The sequence below is a fragment of the Nilaparvata lugens genome, chromosome 11 (genome assembly GCF_014356525.2).
Source record: "Nilaparvata lugens isolate BPH chromosome 11, ASM1435652v1, whole genome shotgun sequence".
Taxonomy (NCBI): domain Eukaryota; kingdom Metazoa; phylum Arthropoda; class Insecta; order Hemiptera; family Delphacidae; genus Nilaparvata; species Nilaparvata lugens.
The window spans coordinates 31,183,566-31,198,609 of NC_052514.1; the positions used below are offsets into that span (position 1 = coordinate 31,183,566).

At 33.0% G+C, this 15,044-nt stretch overlaps 1 long non-coding RNA gene across 1 annotated transcript; it reads left to right on the forward strand.

The window, feature by feature from the left end:
* The first annotated feature begins 860 nt into the window (after positions 1–860).
* On the forward strand, positions 861–2,292 carry LOC111063032. The gene is made up of 2 exons (XR_002606802.2): positions 861–999; positions 1,961–2,292. It is a non-coding gene; the product is annotated as an uncharacterized LOC111063032 (long non-coding RNA).
* The last annotated feature ends 12,752 nt before the right edge of the window (positions 2,293–15,044 follow it).

Consider the following 15,044-nt stretch of genomic DNA (forward strand, 5'->3'; position numbering starts at 1 on the left):
AAAAATTCTCTCAGGTTCTTCAACCAGGATGTTTCCCTTCTTCCAGGCCGGCGCCTTCCTTCAATCCGGCGCCATTCCTTCTCCCTCCATGATCATCTGCAGGAATCTGTACTTTTCATTGCGCATCACATGTCCAAAATACCAAAGCATCTGGCTCTTAATACAGTGAACAACCTCCGCTGTCATCTCAATTCGTTCTAATACCTCACAATTCCTCACCCTTTTTGTCCATGAAATACGAAGAATGCGCCGATACAACCACAGTTCAAACGCCTGCAGCTTTCTCTCCATTGCCTTTGTTAATGTCCATCCCTCATGCCCATACATCAACACTAGAATGATGTAGCACTTCAACAAACGGATTCTAGTCTTGAGAGCAAGGTTCCGATTGCACGATACCCCTACTCTTCAAGGCCTCCACAACCACAAACACCACTCTCCACAAATATTTGGAATAATGTCAAAGAATGATGTTCAGAATCGGCGGATATCAGCGGTTTTCTTGCGTTTTCCAGCAATTTTTGGGATTTCTTGAGTTTTTTTTCTGGAACAAAATAGTAATAAATGTTCAAATCTTGTACATAAGTTTGGTGTAAAAATGTTACATCGGAAGGGTTTTTTATGACACTAACGATCTCTGATAAAGAGATAAAGCACGAAATTGTCTTGAAATTTAAGCATGTAATTGTATATTGAAATAAAGAAGCACGACTATGATTTCGGAATAGAATCACCGTGAATGAATTGAATCAAGTTTCAAAAGAATCTTGCAAAAATATGATCAACAAAATGTGCTCAACAAGCGATTCCTCAAATTGTGATGGTCGATTCCAAATTATTTGAGTCCAATTGATTAAATTGATGGAGGAGTTTGTTGGATAAATAGACGGTGAATTTTCGCTTTCATCATACATCTCGCTTATTCTTACCGCTCGTCCAAGTCGTAACAAACTTGAGAACTGAACCATCCTCAACATGATCTTGAAACTCTTGTTTTTGGTGAGTCAATAAGAAATTTATAATAAATTATTAAAAACTTCATATTTTTAATGAAGCTTTGTATTGAAAATTAACAGAATTCTTTATGTGTTCAGTTCCTTCTGATAATAATTATAGAAAATTAGTTTCTTGATAATTTACTAATACCGGTAATGAAAATTACATATTTATTTGAAAATTTCAATGTAAGATTTATAGTGGGATGGAAATTGGTATATTTTCTATTTATTGAACAATTATTGCTTATCAGAAAATATTATTCTATAGAAAGCAGTTTGTGCTGCTAGATGTGGAGATGATGTGGAACATCGAAATTATCAGTTTCAATTCAGTTTCTACTATTAATATTCATTTTATAAAAGAGGGTACTATAATAATGCTATATAAATAAGGGTACTATACTATAATGCTATTTTATAAATATCTCCATGAAATTGATTTTGGTTCATGGCTTGATAACTACATGTCTTCATGGTATAACTATACTATATTGACTTCACAACTTCATATCAATATGTATGTATTTTTTTATATTATTAAAAAACATATTATGCATATATATGAATAAATATGAGTAGCCTACCTGTTGATTGGAGTATGAAGGATACGCAATAACTATTTTCACTCTTTCGATCCATTGTATCCTCTTTAAAATACTTCAAAGACTATTTTCAAATTTTGATTTCTATCATCAGCTTCATAGTTGAAGAGTGGGATGGGTAAATAGAATTTCATGCTTGAAGTTTTCTTGATTACACTTGCATATTGTTCTGAAGAGTAGAGTTGATTTCTAGTTTTCATGTCAGCTTCAAGATTACTTCAGTCATGACAAAAATTTCATTATGGAGTGTGTAGCTCATTGCAAGTTTCAGTGTTTTTTTGTACTAACCTATTTGGATGTCCTCATCCAATCATAGTGTTGGTTACTGTACGAATTCTACTATGTTATCACATTTTACAGGTGAATATCATTTTGATTCTATCAACTGTACTTCAGGCGAAGCCCGCCCCACTGACGAGATTGATTGAACTCCAAAATGAATTTATACAGGGATTTCAGACGGCTTTTCTTCGGATGCGCTAAAATGACCACTCACTTCTCACATACCCAGTTGTAATCTTATTTCAAATACACTCTGAATAATCTTAAACAACTCTATCATTGAGAATGAGTTATTCCAGTAATACTGCACTGAAATATCATAAAAGATTATTTATTCAATTGATTGTTGAAGAAGTTGCAATAGGTCTGTGAGGAGGTAGCCCAGTGAATTAATAAAGATTGAATGAGCAGTGTTTTGAGTTATTTTCCAAGTCCCATAGGCTGTTCTATGTATCTTCCAATGATGGATTGAAGATATGTTTAAATATATTCATTTAGCTTGTTTCCATATTATAATAGTAGTTGAGAAAAATCTATGACTCAACTCACACATACGCGACTCATGTCGAGAAGAGACTCGACTTTAGTCGAGAACATGTGTTTCCAAATGGTGACACTCAGACCAGTCGATTCTAGTCTCCGCGACTGTCACCATTTGAAAACACATGCTCTCGACTAGAGTCGAGACCTGAGTTGCTGCTCTTCACGACCTGAGTTGCTTAAGTCTGAGTTGAGCCTTATATGTTTAGTATTTATAGTTGTGAGTCAGGTTTTCACGTTGAGCGCTAGCAAGGTCTTCTGAAAAGTCTATAGAAGAAGTTCAGGACACGATCTCATGATACATAGAAGCAATAGGCTACAGTATGGCCTATTGAGTTTTCTAAGTTTTGTGTAGTTTCGCTTCTATCTTTGTGCTACAAGAGCTTCAGTAATTCATGAAAAATATGAGAAAATGGAATTCCTAATATTACTTTTGATAGCATGTATCTTTTTATTGTGAGTCGATTCTTGGGGACATTTATTAGAGTTAGAAGAAGGAAAATGTATCTACAGAATGACCCTATTTGAGAATTTTCTCCTTGGGCATTTACAAGATGGGAAAAATAAGTAATGAGTGAATTATTATTTATAATAGAGTGGGGCTATTATTGGAGATAACTGAACATTTTAAATATTAAGCTTTTGACTCTTGTAGAAAATATCTAATATATCTAATATTGGTAGGTCTTATAGAGATAAAGTTTTTGACTCTTCTAGAAAATATCTAATAATAAGGACCGCAATAGTCTATAGATTATCACTAGAGTGAGCTCAACTTCATCTGTACGGTTTCTTTGATTGATATTTGACATGAAGAGTGATTCAATTTCAGACTATTCATTCATACAATCAAGTTTACTTCAATTACAATCACACCCGGAAAAGTGCATTTTCTATAGAAACTCACCTGTCCCATTTACCACTCTGCTGTCTACTCTTTTCTGTTATTTTGCCCAATATTCACATATTAGGCTATTTCATGGGTATATGTGAATATTCGACAAAATAACAGAAAAGAGGGGACTGGAGAGTGGTGATTAGAATAACAATCAATCAATCAATCAATTCATTCATCCAATTTACAAGCAAAAAAAAATACAAAATAACAAAGAAAAAATATAAAAATAATTATTGAGTTTTTGTAGGGATTAGGAAAGAATACCGATGAGGAGAGACTATAGGATAGAAGTAAAGCTCATAATATTTGGAATAGCTAATAGCTTTATGAAGTAGCTGTATGAATATATTCATAAAGGGGGAGACTCTAGTATTTCTTGTCAACTCAGATAGATGATTACAAAGTAGTATAATCTTCCCAGTCATCTGTGATGAACTGTAGCTCCATTCATCCCATATCATTGTCTTTCCTTGTACAAGCCTCGAACTTTTGTTAGCATCATTGTTCAATAATTGTCTTACAAAGCTATGGTATGTTTTTAACGAAAGTTGCCACGCACTTTATCACCCAGAATTGTCGAGTAGAACTAGAATGGTACATAATTCAAGGTCAACTATACTTATTCATTGGGAATCAATCTAATGATATCTATTGTAACAGAATATTTTGAATAACTGGCAAAATCGCTTAATTAGAAGATTTTATAGGTCTCAAGCAAACAGCTGCTTCGTTATCGCCAGGTGCAATATCAACAAGCTAGAGATTAGATAATAACGGGTATCCTGGCTACAGTTTCGAACAGCCAAATAGAAAAGAATATTATTGCTATTTATTTAATTATATAAAATAATGAATTTTTGAGGTTAGGTTCTATGATACTTACTGGTCGGCAACCTAAATAATCGGTCAAGCCATATAAATTGAAATTTAGCGAGACACCTGTGGCAAATTCAGTTGTATACAAATAGCATTTGCTTAAAATGTGATCCAAGGATTTGGTAACCACATGGCATGTTAACATAAAAGGAAAAACAATTTAAAGAATACAAAAATATTTATTATATCAAACGAGCATGTACAAAATATGTAAAATAAATAAAAATATTAAGGAAGTGTAGTATATTCTACTCGGCGCATGGATACATTGTAATTTTGGAATAAGCCAATCAAAATTCAGTAACTGACTGGCGGTAAAAGCGAGTCAATTCAAAAATATACTTTATTTATTATATAAATGATGAGAATTTTCTAAGTTATACAATACTCAGTTCATGTAACAGATGCAATTTGAATAATTAGAAAATATAATGTGTAATATTTATGCAATAACCTAACAGATTGAAACGGACTATTTTGATTATGTAATTGTGTAACAGTTGAATATTTAAATAATATGCAAATTTGGAATACGGAAGTATGATCGTAAGAAGAATAGGGGTAGATGAGAGCCCACTTGCTTGCCAGAGGTAACCGGGAACAACCACCAATTTTATAGAGCACAAATCCCTTTTTAATAATTGTATGTTTTAAAAGTTCAAGTTTGAATTCAATAATTAATTTCATAAGACTTAGTGAAGTCATATTAAGACGTGAGTCATATAGAATACTTTATTATTACATTGGAGAAGATGACATCAGCCCACCAGAAAAGCCTAAGATGTTGAAAGAATCCAGACCACAATCATACTTTGTGAAATTTGACATGTGAGTTCTATAGTTGAAAAGAAATATCAAGGGCGCCCTCAGTGCTTCGAATAAATCAAGATTCACAAAGCTAGCTTGATGAAAGTTTGTTTAAATATTGAAATTAATATCAAACTTGTGCAAGTCTTTAAACGTAAAGAGAATTTTTTTAGAACGATATATCAGATCTACATGTTTAAGTATGCAAAGATAAAATATTTATTAAAATTTGATATTATATAATATGCTCACTTGACTATTCTTTTTATCAGTAAATTATAAAGATATTAATGAAGCTCTTGTTCATAAGATAAATTGATTTATCTGACTTCCACCAGAGGCCGAATCTTAGCCCTGAGAGATGCATATTAATATATTCAGAGATTTATAATTCATAATTTATAATTAGTTATTTATATCAATTTGGAAAGTAGATATATAAGATTTTATTCGACAAGCAACAGCAAGTCGATAACTGAGCTGCATAATTTAAATGCGTATGATTGCTGATTTAAGAAGCACATGGTAATATTTCGTGCTAAAAGCAAAGTCAATACTAGTGAGCTGTCTGTGATATTTTCAATATATATATATATATATATATATATATATATATATATATATATATATATATATATATATATATATATATATATATTCGTTCTTTATTTATTTTTTATACTTTTTGCTCTATATTCTTATTTATTCGTTGATACTTTGTATAATATATTTGTGTCATTATTTGAATGGTGTACCCTTCATTTATTATCCTATCTCCACGCATGACCAATCTAGCTATAATCTATTTAGTTACCAATATTGAAATATTATTAAGATTACCAACCAACTATATTCTTCACCGAATAAGTTGGATAAAGCAGTGATATACAGCATTGATTATCAAATCTTTGGAAATAATATGTTCCCGAGATTTATATAAATAATTATCCAGTACCAACAAATCTGATTTGAAGATTCTCAAGGTCATAGTAGTAAGTTGTAGTACATAAATTAATAGAATTTATAAGGTATTCTGATAGAATATCGCCTTTGATTCCACTCGGTATCATTTTTCATTGCTGACCACTTTGGTGAATGGTGGCGAGTGGCATTGGTGGCGGTGTCGCATCGTCTAGCACGATAATCAGAGCCCTTATCTGTCTATATCTATCTACCTATATCTATCTAGCCTATATCTGTCTACATCTACTGCATCTGTATTTGCGGAATTCAACAAATCAGTCACAGAAACAGTGAACTGTTAACCTAGCGCAGCAGTGGATGGTTTCTTTCAGCTTGGCGTTGTTGTCATTCGAGATGGGTGTCTGGCTTGGAAGTGTTTCGGCCGCATTGCAGGATGACTGTTAATGGTTGCCGGAAGATCAACAGCTGGATTTTTTCGTTATTTTTCGTGTTAGAGAAATTCTGATTGCAGATTCGTTCTCAGCGACCCCAAGTTTAGCCTATAGGCTCAGAATGTCAACAATGTTTTTAAATAATTAAAAAATCATCATGAAAAGTCATTAATATGGTAGCACACCACGTTTCTGGTAACTTTTTACTGGTGACTGGAGTTATTATTGACACACAAAAATCAAAATAATCGTGAGAAAGAAAACTGCTGATGAACTCGAATAAGACCGCCACAGTTCTTTGTTCTATTGTCTCGGCTGCTTGGCTGAGCCTGGCTGGAGGGATCAAATAACCGACTGGTTTGATCTTTCGTCTGTCCGCTGGGCGGAACTACGCCGACCATTGCTGGGTGGAAGATGTTACTGCGGCCGCTCGCATTCCCACCAAAGCTGCTATTATTTGCTGTCTCAGCGCCTAGTCTGAGTCAGACAAGCATCCAGCCTGCACTGCGGAGCTAGGTTTAGAGCGGCCGACGTCAGTAACCAGCAAAATCAGAGAACTGTGGGAGCTCCTGATAGAGCCGGTAAGAAATTGGTATAATTACTATTCCAGGAACCACAAAAAGGGTTATATATCTTACAAATCTTGCTCTACCGACTGCAGCCAAGCAGGGCAACACGTTAGTGAAAGAAATAACGTGACACTATTATTTATTCTAAATTAGTATGATAGAATTCGAAGTTTTGATATTTCCTTTTTCAGCATATTATGATACCATCCGTACATGATAAAGAGATAAAGCACGAAATTTTCTTGAAATTTGAGCATGTAATTCTATATTTATTTATATTGTGACACTATTTATTGTATGAATGCAATGATAAATAAAGAACTATTTGATTTGATTTGATATATTGAAATAAAAAAGCACAACTATGATCTTGGAATATAATCACTGTGAATGAATTGAATCAGGTTTCGAAAGAATCTTAGAAAAATATGATCAACAAAATGTGCTCAACAAGTAATTCCTAAATTGGTGATGGTGGATTCCAAATTATTTGAATCCAATTGATTAAATTGATGGTGGAGTTAGTTGGATAAATAGACGGTAAATTCTTGCTTTTATCATACATCTTTTCGCTTATTCTTACCGAGCATCTTAATCTCACCACTCGTCCGAGTCATAACAAACTGAGAGCTGAACCTTCCTCAAAATGATCTTTAAAATCTTGTTTTTGGTGGGTAGATAAAAAATTCATAAGAAATATTAAATTATTAAAAGCTTCGTATTTTTAATGAAGCTTTGTATTGAGAATTGACATTATTCTTAATGTGTTCAGTTCCTTTTGATAATCCTAGAAAATTAGTTTCTTGATAATTTACTAATACCGGAAATGAAAATTACATATTTATTTGAAATTCTAATGTAAGATTCATGGTGGAATGAAAATTGATATATTTTTTATTTATTGAACAATTATTATTTCAGAAAATATTATTTATTCAATATAGCAAGCAGTTTGTGCTGCTAGATGTGGAGATGATGTGGAACATCGAAATTATCAGTTTTAAATTTGTGTATTTAATTTATTATTTATAAAAAATTTGAAAAAGAGGGTACTTTCATTATGCTATATAAATTGGGGTACCATACTAAAATGTCTTTTTATGAATATACTCATTAAATTGATTTCGGTTCATGGCTCGATAACTACATGGCTCCATGGTATGTATTGGCTTCACAACTACATATGAATATGTATGTTTTTTATATTATAAAAAAAACATATTGGACTTTTGCATATGTATAAATAAATACGGGTATACCTAGTGATTGGACTATGAAGGATACTCAATAATTATTTTCACTCTTTCGATCCATTGTATCCTCTTTAACATATTACTATCAAATTTTGAATTCTATCATCAGCTTCATAGTTGAAGAGTGGAATGGATAAATAGAATTTCATGCTTGAAGTTCTCTACATTACACTTGAACATTTTTCTGGAGACAACAATACTCTCTGTGTAGAGTTGATTAAATTTCTAGTTTTCATGTCATCTTCAAGAAAACTTCAGGCAAGACAAAAAATATTATTATGGAGTGTGGAGCTCATTGCAAGTTTCAGTGTTCTTTTTAACAGTAGACAAATTCTTACTTGAAACTTTTTGGTACTAACCTATTTGGATGTCCTCATCCAATCATAGTGTTTGTTCGATTCATGTGGCAATTCTACTATGTTGTCACATTTTACAGGTGAATATCATGTTTATTCTATCAACTGTACTTCAGGTGGAACCCGCGCCACCAATTGAACTTGGTCTTGATGTTAACGACACATAATTATAAAGATGCATTGAGAATAAGGTTAAAATACCTACATTCACTTCAGAATGGTACTCTTGGGAATCTCTAAAATGACCACTCACTTCTCACATACCCAGTTGTATTCTTATTTCAAATACATTTTGATTCAATCATTCTTAAACAACTTTATCATTGAAAATGAGTTTTTCCAGTAATAGTGAACTGGAATATTAGAAAAGATTATTTGTTTGATTGGTTGTTGGAACAGTTGTAATAGGTCTGTGAGGAGGTAGCCCAATGTATAAATAAAGATTGAATGAGCAGTGTTTTGAGTTATTTTCCTATATTCTATATTCTAAGTCCTATATTCTATATTCTAAGTCCTATATTCTATGTATCTTCCAATGATGGATTGAAGATATGTTAAAAGATATTTATTTAGCTTGTTTCCATATCATAGTAGTAGTTGCGAAAAATCTATGGTCATCTGCGAAAAATCTATACATTCGCGACTCAGGTCGAGAAGAGACTCGACTTTAGTCGAGAACATGTGTTTCCAAATGGTGACACTCAGACCAGTCGATTCTAGTCTCCGCGACTGTCACCATTTGAAAACACATGCTCTCGACTAGAGTCTCTTCTCTTCTCGACCTGAGTCTGAGTTGAGCCTTATGTTTAGTATTTATAGTTGTGAATCAGTTTTTCACGTTGAGCGCTAGCAAGGTCTTCTGAAAAGTCTATAGAAAAAGTTCAGGACACGATCTCATGATACATAGAAGCAATAGGCTACAGTATAGCTTATTGAGTTTTCTAAGTTTTGTGTAATTTCGCTTCTATCTTTTTGCTACAAAATTTTCAGTAATTCAGAAAAAAAAATTTTATTAATCATTGAAATATAAATTATAAATATAAATTTTATTTTAATTATTTTCGTAAAATATAAGAAAATGGAGTTCTTAATATTATTTTTGATAGCATGTATCTTTTTATTGCGAGTCGATTCATGGGGACATTTTATTGGATTTAGAAGAAGGAAAATGTATCTACAGAATGACCCTATTTGAGAATTTTCTCCTTGGGCATTTACAAGATGTGAAAAATAAGTAATGAGTGAATTATTATTTATAATAGGGCGGGGCTATTATTGGAGATAACTGAACATTTTAAATATTGGTAGGTCTTAAAGAGATAAAGTTTTTGACTTTTCTAGAAAATATCTAATAAAGACCGCAATAGTCTATAGATTATCACTAGAGTAAGCACAACTTCATCTGTACGGTTTCTCTGATTGATATTTGACATGAAGAGTGATTCAATTTCAGACTATTCATTCATACAATCAAGTTTACTTCGATTACAATCACACCCGGAAAAGTGCATTTTCTATAGAAACTCAACTGTCCCATTTACCACTCTGCTGTCTACTCTTTTCTGTTATTTTGCCCAATATTCACATATTAGGCTATATAATGGGTCTATGTGAATATTCGAAAAAATAACAGAAAAGTGGAGACAGGAGAGTGGTGATCAGAATAACAATCAATCAATCAATTCATTTATCCAATTTACAAGCAAACAAAATACAAAATAACATAGGAAAATATTTTTTTTATTATTATTATTATTATTATATTATAATTTTTACAAGAAGCACTGAATGAGAGAGAAAAACTAAGGTTACTCCTTGTACTATTTCTCTCCCAAATTTAGATAATAATGTAAAAGTCCGAAATGAGGTTATGATTCCACTTTTCTGAAACTCAGTTCTTTTTCACTTAAAAACAACTAAAACTAAGGATTTTGAATTTTGAAGGTTGAGAAACTGGATAGGAAACAAAAATATCACACTCAAATCACTGATAATTAAAACATTTTCACGTAATTTTACAAAATTTAGAGCCGGAAAAATAGAACTTATTATTCAGTACAGCTGTAGCAGTAACATCTATAATAATATAAAAATCATTATCGGGGAATAATTGAGTTTTTGTAGAGATTAGGGAAGATACCGATGAGATAGATAGATAAATGTCTTTTATTTCCACTTTATAGCATTACAAAAAGTGATGTGGGCGAAGTTGAGGCAATAAGAGCCCCCTCTTCCACTTAACCCACGATGTTATTGGTTACATAAAAATATACCTAAATCATACAACATTTCACAATGAAACCAAAAATATCAAATACAATTTCAATAAAGCAACTAAACTGATACCTATATTATAAGTCGAATGAATAAAAAAGAAACAGAGAAAACGAAAAAGCAAGTAAACTTCATCACAACTGATGAGGAGAGACTATAGAATAGAAGTAAATCTCATAATATTTGGAATAGCTAATAGCTTCATGAAGTAGCTGTATGAATATATTCATTGAAACATAATCATTTGAAATGAAAGGGGGAGACTCTAATATTTCTTGTTAACTCAGATAGATGATTACAAAATAGTATAATATTCCCAGTCTCCTGTGATGAACTGTAGGTCCATTCATCCCATATCATTGTCTTTCCTTGTACAAGCCTGGAGCTTCTGTTAGCATCATCAGCTACAAAAACTGACAGCATTTGATAAGGTGTGATAACATGGAGGTCACCAGAGTGTGAGACGTGGATTATTGGTACTAGTGAGCAGAGCTCATTGAACGAGGTGTGGTAATAGATGGCTGGCAAGGATAACAGATCCCTGAGTGCGAGGCAAGCATTCACTCGCCGAGCATTCACTGCCAAATGAATAGTCCGAGTGCGAGGCGCGAGTCCCTCATTCACACCGGCAAACCTTCCACTTGAAGGAGCACAACCGCATTCTGAAACACTCTGTCTATGTGTGGCGTTGAGGCACTTGAGACGGCAAACGACCACATTTTAGTCAAGTGCGCTCCCTAGTGCTGCAGTCTGTTGCTTCAAAAAAGAAAAAACAGAGGTGTCTGGAACAAGGGATGCTGAGTAGTCTGGCTAATATTCTAGGGAAGTTGGAAATTTTTCTGGCACGGCTATACTGTTTATTAACACCTACAAGACTACATAGTGCTTAATTATAAAACTAAATCATTCATTTCTCACCCAAATATATTTCAAGATAAAACAACACCCAATAACGTTGAAAAATTCATGAGAAAGCAATTATACAATAATGTTAGGCTGGCCACTAAAGTTAGACATGATACGCATGTCATCATACATAGTTGTGTCATCACAGCGAAGAGCTTCAAGGAAAAATTTGTTGTGGTTTGGTTTCTGTAACTCCGATTTTTGTTGTTTATTTTTTCTTCGCAGCTGTATTTGAGGTAAAATTATTTTTCTATCATTATAATTTGTAATTTTCCAGTGGTTTATTTATTTTCATTATGTGTCCATTTTATGTTGGAAGCCTCTCGCTGGTGACAGAATAAGCATGAGAATATGGTGTGTGTGTGTGTGTGCATGATACCATGCATTTGCATGGATGTTTATCATGCATGTCCTACCGCTAGTGGCCTCTCTTAAAAAGGTGCGTACAGACTTTTGCTCTGCTCCGCAATCGAACGTCACTCGAGCAGATCGATTGATGATCGAAGGGGGAGCAAGAGTGGTACGCGAGAAGAGCGTGTAACAGAGGTCGAGCTTGGCAAGTTCCTAGGTCGAACTAACCAATAGTTGCGCATGCGCAGTTAAGGTTTTAGTTGGATCAGTTACGATCTCTGTGTTAGCATATAAAATTATCAAAATCAATAATTGATAATTAAATAATTGGAATTGAATAATTTAAAATTATAATAAAACATGTTTAATAATAGGTACCAGCATATTAGAATTTAGAAGAAAGAAGTCAAAAACCCTACCACGCCTTTCACCTTTCAAAACATTCAGACATAGCTTTTTTGTAATAAAAAATCAACATAGATGCAACAAACATAATAATTATCATCAATTTATTATATAAACATAATGTATTATGCTACTGTTGACTGTCAGTAGACCGGGTTGTAAGGCCGATCTGCAAAGTAGTGGACTGTGAAAGTGTATAGATGAGATCTATATCTGATCTAGGCACTGACAGCTTTTCATTATTTGCTATGAGCGGATTTACAAACCTTGAATGTGTAGATCCGAAAAATACCTCTGGTTTACTGTGCGTCTGAGCACAAGTAAAATGCACAAAAGTAGTGCAATAATGATGACTAATAATTAAAGAATAATAGATAATAAGTTTCTTATTATCCGTATGTAATGCTGATATTTGAATGTAACTATTGGAATGCTTAAAATTAATGTAGTTGTAATTAAAATAAAAAGAATTAGGAATGCACTCAAGTAGTTTATTGTACCTAGACTTTTTGCTAGTACGTTTAAGAATACTGATACAATGTTTCAAAACGATGTTACCTCTGTGAGCGCAAAAGAATATATTGATGCTGAAACTAATAATAGAACAATAATGACAATGAGTAATGATTGAATTGAACGTACAAAATTTAGCAATGTTTAAATATGAATAAAATTTAGAATACTTGAAAAAAGATCGTAAATATGAGAATCTTAACCTGACTAATAAAAACAGTCGAGAGACAAAAAATCCTAGATAAAAGTCCTGCAAAATTCTTAGTAATCTTAAAGGTAAGGAAAAAACAGAAATTATATGAATATGAACAATTACCTAATTTCACAACAAATGAAAACTAGGAATTCAGTTTAGGTAGAATCCAATCGTACCTGAAGCTTTCAAGCTGTTGACTATGTAACACTGAAAGAGGACAAATATAGCAACTTGGCTATAATGTAAGCAGAAGGAGCAGAAAGTCTGTCCAGAACTGAAGGTTCGATTAATAATTAAAAATAGAAAAGGTTGAAAAATACCAAATACAATATTGAAAGGAGACAAAGCTCAGCATATTGTATTACATAAGCGGGCTGGGAAAATGACAGCTTAACGCATGTCAAGTTACATGGGGAATATTACTATATGTAGAACACATAAGTAATAATAATAATAGAAGATAAAAAATTGAATGATTGATCGTATTAAAATAGTTATTATTTAGGAATAAAAGTTAATCAGGAACAAATTGATGGGATGAAGACTACCAGTAAACACAGTGCCTCTGAGAGGGTAAGTACAAAAATGTGAATAATAGAATAAGACTTCCCTGAATAATTAATGATGTGTTGCCAAAGTGATAGGCCTACGGTGACTCAAAATCCGAGGATGGAACTTGACTCCTGTCAAGTACATTGTAGTTGCAGACAGCTGCTGGGCTAATAGAAGTTGAACGATGAAGATATCTTGATTATATCCTGATAAACGATGACCGATGCGGAAGAGAACTTGATTTGAGTACGTTGAGATATTGAAAGTTGAGACTGTTCCAATATTAAAATTGATAATGAATATAACGACGAATGGGCACTTCACAAATTGAATGAGTTTCACTGGTTGAATGTTAATTGGAAAAAAGGTTCCACCATGAGTTAAGTAGAATAATTTAATGTTTGAGGTTATGTCCTAAAGTTGATGTAATTGCAGTGAATAAATATTTGAAAAAGGAGATAAAATGTTCTTGACGAATGAAATCACTGGCATCAGTAAGAATTGAGATTGACAAAGTTCGACTAAATAACTGATGAGTAGCTAAGACTGAGTAGCTAAAAATGAGTAGCGGTTGACAATGAAAGGCAAACTGCACTTGCACAAATTTCCTGAGTTGAAATATTGAATAAGGTAAGCTGCACTTGCACAAGACTTCCCAAGTTGAAAAATGTATCTCCTATGAGCATACAAGATGAATGAATGTAACCGCTAAAAAGTGTGTACTGATGCTCAGTAAAATTGAAGTGATAAATAATAAATCAAAAGTTCATATTGAGGAATGTTGAAAGTTCATGTGGAATTCATGTTGAAATTACTTACAGTTCATAATAATATGTGATGAATAATTGAAAAACGTTGTACGCAGAAAGCATGGCGTGAATTGCAAAAAAGGACGCTTAGTAGAAAAGTCCCGAAAGGTAAGTTAAATTCATAGAAAATATGGTTGAAAAACGTTCACTGATGAAAAATGCGTTGAATGGTTCTTGAATAAGCACACAAACTAGGACATAATGAATGATGAAAATGGATAAAGTTTTCCAAAGATGGACGCGTTAAATTGAGATGTTACATCGTATGACTGTACAAAAGAAGTGACCCTTCTTGCTTGCTGGTTGACGAAACAGGAACTGCCCAAATAGCGGAAACATGACGTCCACGGCAGTCATGAGCACAAACTCTACGAATGAAGTGAACATATAAAATCGATATTAAGCGAACTGAAGGTGTTGAGGTTGAAGTGACTGTTGAAGTATACCAAAGGAGGTTCAAAAACAATGAAAATACAATTCAAAATACTTATAGACGAATATT